General features: G+C 35.5%; 1 pseudogene; it reads right to left on the bottom strand.

Moving 5' to 3' along the window:
- Window positions 1-17,998: 17,998 nt before the first annotated feature.
- On the bottom strand, window positions 17,999-18,119 carry LOC129904564 (5S ribosomal RNA; annotated as a pseudogene).
- Between the last annotated feature and the right edge of the window lie 1,138 nt (window positions 18,120-19,257).

Here is a 19,257-nt window from a genome sequence, read left to right as displayed (position 1 = left end):
AAAACGATTAAGGGAAGTCCATAAGAGGTATGTGAAGCCTATCCCTTCTCTTCTTTTGGCATGTCATAGAGGTAAGTAAATAGTGATATAATCTCTAAAGTGATTCCATCCCTGAATGTCTTCTATTCACTCCTGAATGTTGAGCCTTTATGATAGTTCAGTTACTTGCCTTGAATCGTTTATATACTGAGGACTTAATGAAAATATGGACTCCTAGTCATAGGACTATACGAAGGCAAATACTCTGGAGTTCTTAAGTGAACAGTAATACTTTAGTATATGTCTAGGGACCTCAAGATGCTAATTAATGTAGCCCCTAATGGTATTTAGAGGGCAGCTAGAATGACTATACTATTACTTGAACCCTCAGATGATAGTTTAGTCCTCTTACATAGTTGAATCTCTAATGTCAATTTAAATTGCATATAGTTATTCACGACTCTACTCGTGTATACTGTAACCCTTCTTTCATCGAGTCCCGGGCCGGGTACATTATCATGCACAATTTACTGCATCACTCACTGAGTCCCTCACTAGAGGGTTGGGTATGTATGTATATATATGATGATGGGTTGGAATAAGGTGGTGATGGCGCCGGGCCTATAATGGTCCTATAGATGTGATTCACCGGACCCCTAAAAGGACCGACTATATTGTATAAATTGAGCATGCATGCTTTTGTAATTCATAGAGTACAGGTACACGTTTCTGATTTGATAATTTATTCCCCTACTTCTCTGTTTCGGATATACCTCCAGTTGTATTATGTTACGTTTTACATACTCAGTACATATGTCGTACTGACCCTCGTTTTATTTGGGGGGCTGTATTTCATGCCCATAGGTACAGGTACACAGGTTGGGAATCCGCCAGCATAAGAGTCCCACTCAGTAGTCTAAGAGTGCTCCATTGTGCTGGAGCCTGATTTTGGGTACTAAACTCTGATGTGCATATTATTTTATTCACGGGTACGGCGGGGGCCCTGTCCCGCCTTATGTTATTGTTTTCTTACTCTTAGAGGTCTGTGGATACGGATGTGGGTTGTACGTATGTAAGTTGTGTGTGTATATAAGTGTATATAAGCTGTATGTGCACTATATATGAAATGTATATGAGTGGTATATGAGTTGTATATGCGTGAATGTATAGTTGTGCTGATAAGAATTATGGTTTAGGGTGTTCCCTGTGTTGTGGCGGCCTTGTCGGCTCGCGTATATGTGTATCGTGGAATGACCCTATAGGTTACAACAGCCTTGTCGGTTTGTATGTTTTCTTACCTGTTGGTGTATTTTGAGTGTGATCAGGAGACAGACTAGGTATAGTTGGCCGGGTATACAGGTGTGTCCAGTTCAGGCATCCGTCACGGCCTAAGGGGTTGGGTCGTGACACGTGCAACCTCTTAGCCATGAATATGGTGCACTTCACACCCTTAACTAAGAACTTACACAAACATAATTTCCAAAGCTCTTGGTGTATTGTCACTCAGATTGAGAAGTTGCTTCCGGTGACAAGTTAAAATTTTCCAGAGTGAAATTGAAACTAACAAACTTAAAGAGATACCATATGCCTTCTAATAGGGGTATGGTTTGGTTGTGTTGGAAATTGTTCTTCAACTCGTATCCTAATTTACTATTAAGCAAAGTTCCACCTTGTGCTGCATTCTTTTGATGTCGTCCGCACTGTAGTTTAATTGAGAATTCATCCTCTTAGATGTTCTCAACAAAGACTAAGATAAAACTCGTTAGTAGAAAAAATGTAACTCTTAGAAGAGGGTAGTGTCATTGCTATGTCGGCATGTCAACCTCTTCCGGTTTTGCCGTAGAGCCAAAAAAAATATATTTCCTAAGTTGATGTGATTTGTAATATATTCCTTGACTACAAATAGTTTCAATTTTGATGTAATATGCAACAAGATGACATGATGCAATATAATGATGGCCTCTCGGCAATGGTATGGTAAATGATGGCCCTCTTGGCAATGATATGATAAATAATGGCCCTCTTGACAATGATAAATGTTGAATGATGGCTCTCTTGGCAATGATAAATGATGGCCCTCTTGGCAATGATAAATGATGAATGATGGCCCTATTAGCAATGATAAATGATGGCTCTCTTGGCAATGACATGATAGATGATGGCCCTCTCGGTAATGATATGATAAATGATGGCCTTGGCAATAATATGATGAATGATGGCCCTCTTGGCAATGACATGATAGATAATGGCCATCTTGGCGAATGATATTACCACCTCCGATAATATAATATGAGTAACATAATACGAATGACCCTCTTTTCAAATGATATTACCATCTTCGGTAACATAATACGAATAATAAAATATGAATGACCCTCTTGGCAATGTTATTACCACCTCCAATAATATAATACAAATAATAAAATATGAATGGCCCTCTTGGCAAAGATATTACCACCTCTAGTAATATAATATAAATAATAAAATATGAATGGCCTTCTTGGCAAATGATATTATCACCTCCGATAATATAATATGAATAAAATAATATGAATGTCCCTTTTGGCAATGATATTACCACCTCCGATAATATAATATAAATAATAAAATATAAATAGCCCTCTTGGCAAAGATATTACCACCTCCGGTAATATAATATAAATAATAAAATATGAATGACCCTCTTGGCAAATGATATTACCACCTCCGGTAATATAATACGAATAATAAATATGAATGGCCTGAGGATGGAGAACATAATTTAACATTATTATGGACACTTGCATTGAAAGTAGCTCTTTTGCATTTCCCTACACTCAAAAGAAAACAAGTAATAGACACATTGTCGTTTTAACTAACGACTGAGCAAAAATCTTTAGGGAAAACTCTTGAAAATATGTACAAAGTGCCTGATCACTTTGACATTATTGTGTGAATATCATGCTCATTTTCGAACACTCTATATTCCTTGTGGCTCATGGCTTGCTGGAGATTTGAATGAGTCATTGTTGTTCATTTTTTGAACATCTCCTTTTCGTCTGACGAATCCTGGTGACAAAATTATCACTTTAAAAACTCTTTGTTCTTTTAACTTATTTGTACTTGCTGAAAGGAGGGCAATGGTGATCTTTTATAAATCTGCATCCACAAAAAAATTTGTTAGTTTTGAATGGATTGATCTGTGTTGAATTCTCCATTTGTTTTCTCCTTGTCTTGCTATCTTCGATGTCTTGCTCTGATTACCCACTTCTCAGTAGATATAAGACTAAAATATATTCATGCAAAATGTTTAATGTATCAAAATCTTTAAGAAAGATGAGTTTTTGAAAAGAAATTTGAAAAGGATCACTGCCAGATGTCATGTCACGCATAGCTTAAATGAATGTCCTTGATCCGAAGCTGTGAGAAAGTTTTTGTAGTTGACTCTAAACTCTGATGGTGCTAGAGATTATTGAGGTTGATATTGACCTTCCAACAATGTCGGGGATCATTCGAGGTCAACCTTGAACTTTGAAGTTGAGTAAAACCTTCTAATGATATTAGATAAAAATTTTGAGGTCATCCTCAAATATTTCTGTCCCAGTTAGATGTCTTGGTAAATATCATACTACCAATAAGAGATTTGCAGAATTTTTGAGATCCTATCAAAAATTCTGTCCTAATTACTTTTCTGATGCACCTCAGTCTTGTCTTCTTTTGTGAAAATATCTTCTTTGAAATTTTTGAGTCCCTCTCAAAAATTTTGTCCCAGTTTATATCATAAATAGAAAACTTATGGGAGATATGACCCAACCATTGTGGTGCCTACATATCCCGTTGAGGCAGGAATCAGGTCAAACGTAGTTCCCCCTGGGGAGATAAATAAGAAATGGGAGATTTTAATAGAAAAAATGACTGAGGCCTACATAGGCCACCTACGTATCTCATTCTTGAGAATTCAGGTCAGACGTAGTTCAAATAAAATGGGAGGGTTAATTTAAAACAAACGAGCATAGAAACAATTATAAGCAAATGACGTAATTACAAGAACATTGAACCTTCAAATGTAGTATCTCTTGACGGCATCTTAGTTGATTGGTTTCGGCCACTCTTGGCCATCCATTTTGGACAATATTAATGCACCTCTAGATAACACTTTGCAAACCATGTAAGGTCCTTGCCAATTTGGCGCGAACTTTCCTTTATACTCATCTTGATGTGGAAAAATGCATTTGAGAATCAACTGACCAACTTCAAATGTTCTTGGTCTCACTCGCTTGTTAAAAGCATGAGTCATTCTTTGCTGGTACAGTTGACCATGGCAAACGGCAGTCACTCTCTTTTCATCAATCAAAGCCAAATATTCAATTCAATTATGAACCTAATCGGCGTTGCTCAATTCAGCTTCTTGAATGATTCTCAACGAAGGTATCTCCACTTCAGTAGGGATTACGGCCTCTGTCCCATACACTAGCAAGTATGAGGTTGCTCCAATTGATGTTCTGACAGTTTTTCGGTATCCTAACAAAGCATATGGCAACATCTCGTGCCAACCTCTGTGATTGCCAATTATTTTCCTCAAGATCTTTTTGATGTTCTTGTTGGCAGCTTCCACGAGTCCATTCATTTGAGGACGATATGCGGTTGAGTTTCGGTGATTAATCTTGAATTGCTCACATATCTCTTTCATCAAATAGCTATTGAGATTTTCTCCATTATCAGTAATGATGGAATTCGATATTCCAAATCTACATATTAAATTATTACGGACGAAGTCTACTATTACCTTCTTCGTAACTTATTTATACGAAGCTTCTTCCACCCACTTGGTGAAGTAATCAATAGCAACTAAAATAAACCTATGTCCATTAGAGCCGGATGACTCTATTGGACCAATGATATCCATACCCTAAGCCACAAATGGCCAAGGAGAACTCATGACATTGAGTTCGTGAGGAGGTACTCAAATCAAATCACTGTGCACTTGACATTGATGACATTTTTCCACTTACTTACAACAATCTTGCTCCATAGTCATCCAAAAATAGTCGGATCGAAGGATCTTCTTCGCCAAGGTAAGCCCATTCATGTGAGTTCCACAAACTCCTGCATGAATCTGTTCGAGAAGCTTCGTATCTTTAATAGCATCGACACATCTGAGAAGTCCCATATTTGGAGTTCTTCTATAAAGGGTTTCTCTACTTGGAAAGAAATTGTTAGCCATTTGATGTATTACTTTCTTCTGATTAAAAGTTGCATTATCTGAATAAGTTCCGATTTCTAGATATCTTTTTATGTCAAAATACCAAGTTCTCCCATCTGGTTCTGCTTCGACATATGAACAGTGAGCGGGTTGTTCTTTCAAATATATCTCCACAGGATCAATGTAACTTGTATCCAGATGTTTGATCATTGAGGAGATAGTAGCCAGAGCATCAGCAAATTCATTCTGCAACCTTGGTGTATGCCTAAACTCGATCTTGCAGAACCTTTTACACAACCTTTGCACTAGCTTCACATACGGTGCAATCTTTGAATTCTTCACGGCCCATTCCCCCTGAACCTGATGAATCAGTAAATCTGAATCTCCTATTACCAACAACTCTTGAATGTCTTTATCGATCACCATCTTTAGACCCATGATGCATGTTTCATACTCAGCCATGTTGTTCGTGCAACGAAATTGGAGTTTGGCTGCCATAGGATAATGTTGGCCAGATTCTGATATTAGGACTGCTCCAATCCCACTTTCTTCATGATTCACTGCCCCATCAAAATATACTCTCCAACTAGGGTATGCCTCGGAGATATCTTCTCCTATAAATAATACCTCTTCATCAGGAAAATAAATTCTGAGCGCTTCATACTCTTCGTACAAAACTCGAACATATTATGAAACAATTTTAATGAAAATAGGAAGTGCCGACTTCCAACATTTTACCACAGAAGAAAATGTTTATAACTTCTCAAAGGTTATTATCCGACAGATTATATCTGTTGAAGAATGGGGAATCTCCACGATGAATGAACGACAGGTTTGTGTTTATAACATGAACATTAATCTTACTTATTGGGATTATATCCAAGCTTTTCATAAAATTTCTATTACAACAATGATACGCATAAACACACTTGGTTCATAAAGGTTTGTTCAAAGATTTTAGAAGGACCAATCCCTAATTGTTTTATAAGATGGTGGACATTCCACGGTCCCACGGTAAATATTTTACCTCTTATCTATCTTAACTTCTATAAAGAATGGACAAAGATTTCTCTATTCTTAACAGAATTATACTTGGCTGATCATGTATGCAATCTTGATAAAATAGATCAGATGTATTTCTTTATTGAGTTTTCTATACCATAGTTCCATAAATGGCTTTCTGAGGTGGGATATACCCCAACAGAAAAAATACCATGTCTCTATCGTGTGTATTATAATAATTTATGGGATAAATTAATGAGAAATGATACCAAAACTAAACAACCTTATGATCAAGAACTGAAATTTAAATTTTAGACAATCATTAATGGGTTCTATTGAATCAACAGTGGCGTATGGTCCAGTTTATTTTAATACACAACCTAATCTTCAATTATCATTGTCTGATGTTAATATTCTTGACGTTCTAACATTAAATGTTAAAACACATGGTTATAACTATGTTCCAGGTTCTGAGTTAATATGTTTATCCTATAGAATCTATTTCAAACTATTATCCACTTTGAATCCGCGATGTAAATTATATGATATATCTAATCAGACTATATTAGTCGAAACAAATTTTACGAAATCAAAAGTCACTACTAGAAGACCTATTAGGTGGGAAGAAATTAATTTCCCAACCACATGGACTTTAGAATCAGTTATAGCACCCAATCAAGTTATCAATAACGTGACTAATAGTGAATATTCTCACATAACTCCAAATCCTGATGGAAAAATATGCATCTAGTTTTTTGATAATAAAACTTCAATTTATAAAACCCCTCTGTATAATAGAAGGTCATTTTTTGGATATAGATCTTTGTCTGAGATTCAGCATATTTTCCCTATTTCTTCAGAAACACCTGTTTATGGTCCAACCCATAATAGAGCTTTATTTTTGCACACTTTAAGTGATACTTTGAGTGAAAAACAGGTTGAAAGAGTTCAAATTGACCCAGTCACTAATATTGTACAGGCTACAGATAAATTGTCTTATCTAGATCCAACTGCATTAGAAATGGATTTTGACCCTAATGAGGGTATTGATCGAAACAAACTTTGAATTATGATGACATACCAAATAGATTTTAGTCCAGGATCTCTAGCACGTCAACACATTCAAAAAGAATTTCATCACAATAAATGAAATAAGTTTAAAACTTGGTTTTTTGAAACTTATAGTCAAGATGATTTACATAATATTTCTCAAGAATTCTATGAAGTTTGTGCACTATATAATAAAATTATGTATTTTGTCCCATGGTTTATAACCACATTATTACCATTATATGTCAAAGTTCTCGAACAACGAACTTTTAAAGATAGTACGGATAATATTATTAAGGCTATTTATCCACCTCAAAACCCTTTTATCTTGCCTAATAATACAGGCCTCACCTTTTCGGCTTTTCAAAATTTTATTGAAAATGATGTCGCAAAAATTAGCATAAAGAAAATTAATAATTTGATTGCTCAAAATAATTATTTGAGTCTTTATGTTAAGGTCATTGGTGAACACATTAGTTGTCTCAATGCTAAACTTGAGCAATTAATCTTGCTAGTAAAAATATTAAATAGAAACCAACCTTCTGATATAGCTTTCATAGCAGAAAACAAGGTTTTTTTCCAGACTCCTACTCATATTTAGCGACTTATAGAGGTAAATGATTTTAAATCTAAGTCATTAACCGATTTAGAAGCACTTCTTGAAAAGAAATTAGCAAACTTAAATGCTAAACCTATTGGCACGATAACCAACCCTCCAATAGAGGACGATATTTCTGAACTTAAGCCATTTCGATCCGAGGGCACTAAAATAAATTCTATGTTTAAATCCGGTAGCAGATATGCTACTAAATCTTCTATGGTAACATATTATTATCCTCGCCCTACTCCTCAAGATGTCCTCATAGAAGAAAGAGATTGGATCCAAACCAACATATCTTATAGTGGTGATCAAATTTATGAATGGAATATTGACGGCTTAACTGATAAACAAGTCTCCATTCTTCTACATAGAATGTTAATGCACGCCACCATTTGTAAATCTACAAATAACAACAATGACCATACCACTTGTAAAATGATAGTGGTAGAATTTATAGGCCAATTACGAGGCTGGTGGGATAAGTTTTTAACAAATGATGTTCGTACGGCGATAACTTCTTCAATAAAAGGGAAGTAACAATAGAGGCAGTCATCTCTGAAGAAGGGACATCTCAAAGACCAGCCGAGAATGTTCGACAAGATGCTGTTTATACTTTGGTACTCACCATACTTGAACACTTCAATGGTAGATTTACCAACCAAAATGAAACCCTTAGGAAACTTCTAAATGGACTCTGTTGTAGATATTTATGAGAATTTAGGTGGTATAAATACACCTTTTTAAGTCAAGTAATGGACTTTCCAGAAAGTAATAATGTTCATTGGAAGACTAAATTTATAGATGGCCTTCCTTCTTTATTTGCAGAAAGAGTTCGAAAAACTCTACGGGGAACTCATTCTGCTATTCATTATGATATATTCACTTATGGCCAGTTAATTGGCACTTGCACTAAAGAAGGATTAAATTTATGTAATGAGCTTAAACTAGTTCAGCAATTAAAGGCAAAAAGTAAAACAGAGAAGTCTCAATTAGGAGATTTTTGTACCCAATTTGCTGTTGCAGGTCCTTCTCATAAATCAAGTAAAAAATTCAAAAAATATCATCGTTCTAGGGAAGATAGACCCTATAAATATCACCAGAGTAAGGAAAAACGTGAGGCAAAAAGAACTCACCGTAAATCTACTAGATTTACAAAAATATTTTCTAAAAGAGATCTTAGCAAAAGAAAATGCTATGAGTGTGGTCAATATGGGAATATTGATCCAAATAGTAAATTACAAAAGCTAAAAAGCTTAAACCTTGATGAAGATATTCATGATAAAGTATATGGTTTATTATATACTTCGGGTTCAGAATCAGATTATTCCTCTGAAGCCGAATCAAGTACTGAAGAATCTGAAAGTGAAGTTGCACTTATTGATTTCTCTGATAATGAGAATGAAGCTTCTCCTAAATGTGGTATTTATTGCACAGGTAATAATTGTTCTTGCAAAACTGATGAGTTTTATAAACTACAGTCTCAATTTCAAGATTTAAATATGCATACTATCACTTCTGTTAATATAATTGAACTACTGAAAGAAATTTCTGATGATGAAACTAGGAAAAAAAATCATTAATATGGCCTCTGCAACTATCTCCCAGTCAAATAAAACCAAAACTAAAATTGATATTGATTCGAAACCATACTCTCTAATAGAAGTTTGATACAAAGACTAATACCACTGTTAGAGATACTTCTTTGGATGATTTAAAATTTGAAGTTGAAAAACTTAAACAAGAGATTAAATCTCTCAAACAAAGTCAAATTATTCATAATCATCGGATTTCTCAATTAGAAAACCTTGATCAACAAGAATCACCATCTCCTACTGATAAAGGAAAAAGTATTATTGATGAAAATGGAAAGGTCGAAGAAATTATGGAAACTCCTAAAGATAATTCATTTTTAGGAATGTTACAGATTGTAACTATGCATAGATGGTATATTAAATATACCATTTTAATTAACAATGAGTTTACTATTACTAACACAGCTATGATTGACAGCGGAGCAGATGTTAGTTGCATTCAAGAAGGATTAATCCCTGTTAGATATTTTGAAAAAACAACACATGCAATTAAATCTGCATCTGGTAATGCTTTAAATATAAAGTATAAACTGTCTAATACGTATATCTATCAGAATAAAGTCTGTATTCCTCATTTCTTCTTATTAGTGAAAGATAAAATACACCCTCCAATTACACTTGAAACTCCTTTCATTAATACTATATATCTTTTTTCTAAAATAAATTCTAAAGGATTCACTGCTAGCTATAATAATAAGGATATCTCCTTTACCTTAATAACTGAATCTGTTACTCGAAACATTAATGTTTTAATTGAAATGTAACAGAAGCATGTTAATTCTTTACAATTAGTAATTTACAGTTTAAATATTCTAGATACATTGAAACCTACTAAGGTACAAGAAAAGATTAAACTAATCCCTAAACAATTAGCAACTGATGTTTGTGCTGAACATCCTAGTGCTTTCTGGAATAGGAAAAGGCATATTGTCACTCTTCCATATGAAGATAATTTCAGTCAAGATAATATTCCCACTAAATCTCATCCCTGACAAATGAATAGTGAGTTAGTATAATTTTGTAAAAAAGAAATTGATAGTCTTTTACAAAAAGGATTGATTAAACCCTCTAAATCACCATGGTCTTGTACTGCCTTTTATGTTAATAATGCTACAGAAAAAGAATGTGGAATGCCTATGTTAGTAATATATTACAAACCATTAAACAAATATTTAAAATGGATTAGATATCCTATTCCAAATAAAAGAGATTTATTATCCTGATTATATGATGCCAACATTTTCTCAAAATTCGACTTAAAATCAGGATATTGGAAAATTCAGATTTTTAAAGAGCGTACTTATAGAACTGCTTTTAATGTTCCTTTTGGGCAATATGAATGGAACGTAATGCCTTTTGAGTTAAAAAATGTCCCATCTGAATTCCAGAAAATAATGAATGATATCTTTAATTCTTATCTGGATTTTATCATTGGTTATATTGATGATATTTTAGTCTACTCAAAAACATTTGAAACTCATATATAACATCTTGATATCTTTAAAAAGATTGTGATACAAAATGGTTTGGTTATATCTAAACCTAAAATGAGTCTATTTCAAACAGAAATTAGATTTCTTGGACATAATATTTGTCAAGGTAAAATCACTCCTATTCAACGCTCAATTGATTTTACTTTAAAATTTCGTGATATAATCACGGATAGAACTATGCTTCAAAGATTTTTGAGAAGTTTAAATTATATCTCTCCTTTTTACAAAAATCTATCCAGAGATGTATCACCTTTATATGAAAGGTTAAAAAGAATCATAAACTCCCTTGGACTGATAGTCTAACAGAACTAGTTAAATCAGTTAAACAGCGGGTTAAATCTTTACCTTATTTAACACTGGCTAACCCAACTTGACCAAAAATTATTGAAACTGATGCGTCTAATATTAGTTATAGAGGGATACTTAAACAAGTAAATCCCAATGATAAACATGAATACCTTATAAGATTCCATTCAGGTAAATGGACCGAGGCCCAACGCAAATATGCAATAGTGGCCCATGAAATGTTATGTATTGTTAAATGTGTTTTAAAATTTTAGGATGATTTATATAATCAACGATTCCTGATTAAAACAGACTCCCAATCAGTAAAATACATGTTTGATAAAGATTTTAAGCATGATGCCTCAAAATTAATATTTGCTAGGTGGTAGGCCCAATTAGCTCCATTCGACTTTGATATTCAGTATAAAAAGGGAATTGATAATTCTCTACCAGATTTCTTATCTAGAGAATACTTGACAAATTAAACTATGCATTATTTCGCAGCTTTCTTTAAAGACAAATCCCTTATAACAATTTTAAAGGCTATTCTTTTAGGAGAAGATATTCAAACCAAGATTCTGGATAAAATCATCGAAAATATTATCAAAGAAGAAATGGAATCATTTCACTTCTCCATTCATTCCTATGAGGACGATGAAGGTCCCTACTATCTTGATACATATGAGTTTTTTGAATATCATTAATAGTTTATATATCTTCCTATTGAGATGAAAGTGATTCTCCAATCTTTGAGTTTATCAAACTCTTGTTTCCCAATTATAAGACTGGAAAATTATTAGATGATGATGAGGATCCATATGAAGGCCTTTGTGTTGGGGCTGATCTCTCGGGGCCTCTAGTGCGGTTATTATTCTGCCCTCTGATTATAGACCACGATGGGTCTGCCATATCTGCAAAATCTTTTTAGCTTTTGTAATTTATAATTTGGAGCAATATGCCCATATTGACCACACTCGTAGCATTTTATTTTTCTAAGATCTCTTTTAGAATATTTTTTTTGTAAATCTAGTGGATTTACGATGAGTTCTTTTTGCCTCACATTTTCCCTTACTCCAGCGATATTTATAGGGTCTATCTTCCCTAGAACGATGATGTTTTTTGAATTTTTTACTTGATTTATGAGAAGGGCCTGCAATAGCATATTAAGTACAAAAATCTCCAAATTGAGACTTCTCTATTTTGCTTTTTGCCTTTAATTGCTGAGCTAGTTTAAGCTCATTGCATAGATTTAATCCTTCTTGAGTGCAAGTGCCAATTAACTGGCCATAAGTGAAGATATCATAAGGAATAGCAGAATGAGTTCCCCATAGAGTTTTTCGAACTCTTTTTACAAATAAAGGAGGAAGGCCATCTATAAATTTAGTCTTCCAATGAATATTATTACTTTCTGGCAAGTCCATTACACGACTTAAAAAGGTGTATTTATACCACCTAAATTCTCCTAAATATCTACAACGGAGTCCATTTAATGGTATCAGAGCCTAGGAACTTTCATAATACATAAATTATAGATCTGTAATATTTGGCATAGATATGATTTAATTTTCTATGGATATTGGAGAAATTAGTATTAAAAATACTAGATTAGAAGAATTAGATGTACCTCAAAACCTTGATTTATTAAACAAATGGACTATTCCAAAGATTGATACTAAAACCATATATGACTATGGATGCTTTGATAAATTTTCAACTAAACAGCTAATAAAAACAACTGAACAATCTTTAGCCCTTAATTTAGATGAACAAAATATTTGTTTATTAAATAAATGAGATATTGAACATTATAGGTCTAAATATAATTTCATGCATATAGGAATGGTTCAAATTACTTTTAAGCCATTAACTCTTAAAGGGTTACCAGAAGCTTTTCTAGCTACACTAAGGAATGCTAGAAATTTAAATTTTAGACAATCATTAATGGGTTCTATTGAATCAACAATGGCGTATGGTCCAGTTTATTTTAATACACAACCTAATCTTCAGTTATCATTGTCTGATGTTAATATTCTTGATGCTGTAATATTAAATGTTAAAACACATGGTTATAACTATGTTCCAGGTTCTGAGTTAATATGTTTATCCTATAGAATCTATTTCAAACTATTATCCACTTTGAATCCGCGGTGTAAATTATATGATATATCTAATCAGACTATATTAGTCGAAACAAATTTTACAAAATCAAAAGTCACTACTAAAAGACCTATTAGGTGGGAAGAAATTAATTTCCCAACCACATGGACTTTAGAATCAGTTATAGCACCCAATCAAGTTACCAGTAACTTGACTAATAGTGAATATTCTCACATAACTCAAAATCCTAATGAAAAAATATGCATCCAGTTTTTTGATAATAAATCTTCAATTTATAAAACCCCTCTATATAATAGAAGGTCATTTTTTGGATATAGATCTTTGCCTTAGATTCAGCATATTTCCCCTATTTCTTCAGAAATACCTGTTTATGGTCCAGCCTATAATAGAGCTTTATCTTTGCACACTTTAAGTGATACTTTGAGTGAAAAACAGGTTGAAAGAGTTAAAATTGACCAGTCACTAATATTGTACAGGCTATAGATAAATTGTCTTATCTAGATCCAACTGCATCAGAAATGGATTTTGAACCTAATAAGGGTATTGATCGAAACAAACTTTGAATTATGATGACACACCAAATAGATTTTAGTCCAGGATCCCTGGCACGTCAACACATTCAAAAATAATCTCATCACAATAAAAGGAACAAGTTTAAAACTTGGTTTTTTGAAACTTATAGTCAAGATGATTTACATAATATTTCTCAAGAATTCTATGAAGTTTGTGCACTACATAATAAAATTATGTATTTTGTCCCATGGTTTATAACCACATATTTACCATTATATGTCAAAGTTTTCGAACAACAAACTTTTAAAGATAGTACTGATAATATTATTAAGGCTATTTATTCTCACGACCCATCCCCGTGGGATGCGACTGGGTGCCCTAGCTGGACACTCGCATGCACTCCTGGTAACCGTAATTAAACTTGTCACCTGTTTGGGTCACAACGTCTCAGTAGGCAACACGACTTACAAGCCGGCGAGGCTATCGTAGCATATAGGGTCGTCCTGTTTTAAATACATATGCGAGCCGACAGGACTGCCACGATAAAGGGAACCTCCCAGAATATAATTCATACAGACACAACTAAACACGCATGTATACACAACCCACACACGTATCTACAGACCTCTAAGAGTATTAGTGATAACATAAGGCAGGACAGGGCCCCCATCATACCCCTGAATAAACAAATATACATCAGATGTTTAGTACCAAAAGCTAGGCTCCGACACACTGGAGCTTTTCCCAAACTTGCCGAGTGGAACCCTAGGCTGGCGGATCCCCAAAACGCGCGTCTGTACCTGCGGGCATGAAATGCAGCCCTCCGAGGAAAGGGGGTCAGTACGACATATGTACTGAGTATGTAAGCATGTAACAGTATATAAGGAATTACAGTTAAAACAGGGATACAGGGCAAGTATAATGTTAGTTATTCACCGTACCTGCATCTTATAAAACAAAGTCACACATACTATTATCACGTACCGTACTCAGCCTGTTCAGGGACTTGGTGTAACAATTATATCGTTCTGCTATCTGGAGCACATATGTATTATTAGTTCTGTGGAACGCACAGCCCGGTCCATGTATATAGCAAGTACGTGCTGAGGAACGACGGCCCGATCCTTATATTATATGATAATAATGATAATGCCGAGGTACGATGGCCCGATCCATATCTCATATAACAGTGCCGAGGTATGACAACCCGATCCGTATAATTCATAATACTGCCAAGGTACGACGGCCTGATCCGTATACATACATATCATATAACAACACCGAGGAACGATGGCCCGATCCATATATAATGTAATATGCATATACATACATGTAGGACTCATCAGCATATCAAATATCCCTCAACCATTATCATAGAGTATGCCAAAGAACCCCCAGGTATAGGAGCTTACACATCCCATCACTATTCAGCCTATAGAAGGCTTGAGAGTCATGGTTCAAGTACCTTCAGACCTTTGATGTTCAATCGTGACTACAAGTCATGAATTATACCCAGAACTTATGAATGGAGTCACCTCCAGATCCATGCCCTAGATTACCCACGATCCAGTCTCTTTGGAGGTAGGAAAAGACAAGCTTTACATGTACTACCTTTTTATCAATTCAGTAGGTAGTGGACAAAACTCTTAACTCATACTCAGATTTTTAGAATGGAACAATTACCAATTTCACATACATAATTCTTACTTCTAAGACATGACAAAAAAAAGAAAGGGTAGCTTCACATACCTCTTGTGAGTTACTTTTTATCCCGTTCACCTCGTTGTCCTTTGAACCTATTCAACATAAAAGTAATATGAATATAAAACTTTCTTAACTTTCCAGTATCTTAGGTTACACCTTAGTATTAATGGAATCCATTTCCTTAGTTGTTTCCTCGACTAGTTCTTTAGTTTGTTAAGGTGTTAACGAAAATTGGGCAGCACCTCCCCTACAATGTGCCCTATCCGGATTTCCAATTAGGTCCCTAAGACCTACAGCCAACCAACAACAACAACCTGCAGCATATGTTTAAGCAATTCACAACAACAATATACAACATAAACTTCAAACGACTTATTCAAAAATACGATATCACAATAGGGCATCTAGCCTTTATTTTGTAATGCCTTTAATTATACGAAACAAGGGGTCATGTGTCTTCAACCAGCAGTACCCTAACCCACTTTAAAACACATTTAGGCCCTGCAACCACACATCACACCCCTGCAGCAACCATTAACAATAACAACACTTTACTTCGACTATAATTCGACTATAATGACTACAATTTGTATTGCTTCGAACGTTACACATTGCTATGACATTTTTACACTTCCAGCATCATACAAGGTGCCTAATACACCCTATGACAACACCATAAACTTCAAATTAGAAGGAAAGACCTTACCTTACGTTAAACTTGTCAAAACTATCAAAATGTGAATTCTGGACAGCTTACTGTCTTGTATTATCGCTTAGTTTCGAAGGGGTAATTGAGGGAAACAGGATTTGTGTCCTCAATGAAAGTTATTGACATGTGTCTTAGGGTTTCATAAATTTTTGAATTACCCCTATATCAATTTGTAAAAAAATATATTCCTAAGATACCAACAGCAGTTCTTGTAAAATTTCTAAAACGAAATCTGGGCAGCTGCTCCCCCATGCTTCACCACCCTTTTTCGAGCAGATAAAAGAAAAACTGGGTTTTAGAGGCTAAATAAAAGTTATATCCCTATGAAATATCTTTCCAAAACATCTTGAATCACTTAAAACGAATCCTTACACAAGGAGTTATACTCGTTTTACTAATAGTGGTATCTTCAAAAACGGGTCTGTTAACAAGAACAAAAACTCCTCTTTTCCCTAACGATAAATTTTATGTTGTTAAACACCGTCATATCATCATAGGATACCTTAAATAATTAATTCACTGAAAGAAATCGGGCCTTACCTTTCTTGGCCACCAAACCCGTAGCTATACTCTCTCTTGTTCGTGGTTTTTCTCTCAAGTTTTTTTTTTGAAGAGAGAAGGCTGAAATGTGATAAATTTTCAGCACTTTACACATATATATCCTTTTGGAAGGTGACATGTGTCATCCTCTAAGGGTGACACGTGTCACAACCTTAGACAGCCACGTCATTACATGCCACCAATCACATGCTGCCACATGGCAGTGTGGGTCCCACCTAGGTGTGTCACCTACTTGCTTGTCACCTGCCTGCTTGTCACCTTCTTGCTTTTCACCTGCCTGCTTCACTTTCGTAAGTTCGGAAACTAGTTTTTGCTCCCTTTCATAGGTTTGTCCTCTCGTCTTATTTTAAGATTCTATGTAATCCGTACTACGTAAGCTTAGTATGTACTCAACTAGTTTAAGTATGTACAACATCCAAGTTGGTGTCTTACATAAGTAAATGGAGTACCACGACTCATTATTCGGCCTCCAACTCTTTCCAGATTCTTATAAACCTATTCCCAACCGTTACTACTTGGGTGGAGTCTCATAGATAACATGTATCCCGCGGCAATATTTTTAACAAAAACATGCTACACTGTACAAAACTATGGGGTGTAACATCCTTCCCCCCTTTAGAACATTCGTCCTCGAATGTTAACTCTTACAAGGTCTAAAAGGATATCAGGAAAATTCTATACCAAGTGCGTTCAATTTTTTTTTCGCGGTCTTTCCTTTTCTTAACTTATTCTTAAGTTTTCTTGTATTCTACCTTAGGAAAGATCTCTTATCCTTTATTTTGTGTTACTTGTAAGTCACAATATCAGTAACCAATAATTCAGTTGCCAACAATTTAACCTTTAGTCAAGTATAGCCTTGCTATCTCTTACAATATCCTTAAATTCTCATTGTGACTCTCTTGTCGTATTCATCCTCTTTGTACACATCCATTCTTTGATGTCATACTATGTAAGGTCCTTACTAATAATTCTCAGCACTATCTCAGGTGTCATGGCTTCTATCCGTTCATTGGTGGCTTTTAGATCTTTGCCGGCTCATTCCAGCATGGGATCTCACTTGAAATTTAAATATTCACTTGAACACATTATAGTGTTTGTTGGTTTCATCCCACTCTTGTATCTCCTATATCCACTTCCCCCCTTTCGGATGTATCCATTTTAGTGTCCTCTTATGTTCAAATTTTCAAATACATATGTTCATAGCATTTCATATCCCAACCGCGCAGGGCTTCCCAGGAGGTCACCCATCCCTGTGCTACTCTCGTCCAAGCACGCTTAACTTCGGAGTTCTGATGGGATCTGGTGCCTTAGTGCTGGTATGGTCGCATCCTGCCCCGTGGGGCGCATAGCTACTGAAGAAGACGATAACCCAGCAGCTGATCGGGTAGGCTAAGCTGCACCGCCCAAGTTACCCTTATATTCTTATTACACGGACCATATCCGATCTTTAGCCACTTTCTCACTAGGCTTTACTTATTTTCATAGCGATCCTCGTTATATTCACATCATACCATGTTGTTGTTCCATCCCATAGTATCATACTTCTTATTACAGACAGGGTATACTGCAACCCTGTATCTTTTTTTTTGAAAAATTTTGGCAGAGTTTCCTCTATATTTCTTACCATCTCAAAAACCTGCATGCAGAAAATACCAACAGTACCTCACAGGGCACGCATATATATATTCAGATCATATCATATTATAGCCACACAGGGCTCCTGATATTAATGCATATATATTTCGAAAGGAAATTGATAATATACCTGTAACCACATCTAGTGGTGCCTCCTGATCCTATCTGCTAGTAAGGCGTAGATGCGGTTCGAAGGACCACTAGAACTAGAAGTTCCACCACGAACTCTACTACGGCCTACTATTGTCTAAGTAACCTGCCCCATAGGGCGCATAGCAACCAAAGACGAAGAACCAGCAACTGACCCAGTAGGCTGGGATGCACTACCTTGGTTACCCTTAAGTGGGCAATCTCTCATGAAATAGCCTTGACGGCCACAAGTGAAACAAGCACCCGGAACAGAACGGCATTCCCCAAAGTGAGACCTACCACAATGAGAGCACCGAGGCAAAGGAGGCCTCGACCGACGCAAATCCCTATTCATTTGTGAGCTCTGACCGGTTGCTGAATACCCTATGCTATTGAACCCCCTACCCATAAACTATGGGGGTGAACTCTGGGCTTGCTGGGAAGGATACCTACTATACTACTGAGGCTGGTCTCCTTGAAACTCCCCTAAATAACGACCCAACCTAACTCTCTTATGCTGGCCTCTATCATAACTTCTATCGGGTTGTCACCCTCCGTGTCGATCCTCCACCCCTTATGCATACGCCTGTACTCGAGCAATATCCATGCCTGGCTGAGAATCCATGGCCATACAACTATCAATCAAGTAGCGATCTAGCTCCATCACATAGCGATGCACCCTATCAGCCATATCTGCCACAATA

Source organism: Solanum dulcamara, chromosome 1, assembly GCF_947179165.1.
Source record: "Solanum dulcamara chromosome 1, daSolDulc1.2, whole genome shotgun sequence".
NCBI classification, from domain to species: Eukaryota; Viridiplantae; Streptophyta; class Magnoliopsida; order Solanales; family Solanaceae; genus Solanum; species Solanum dulcamara.
This window is presented reverse-complemented; position numbering and strand designations above follow the sequence as displayed.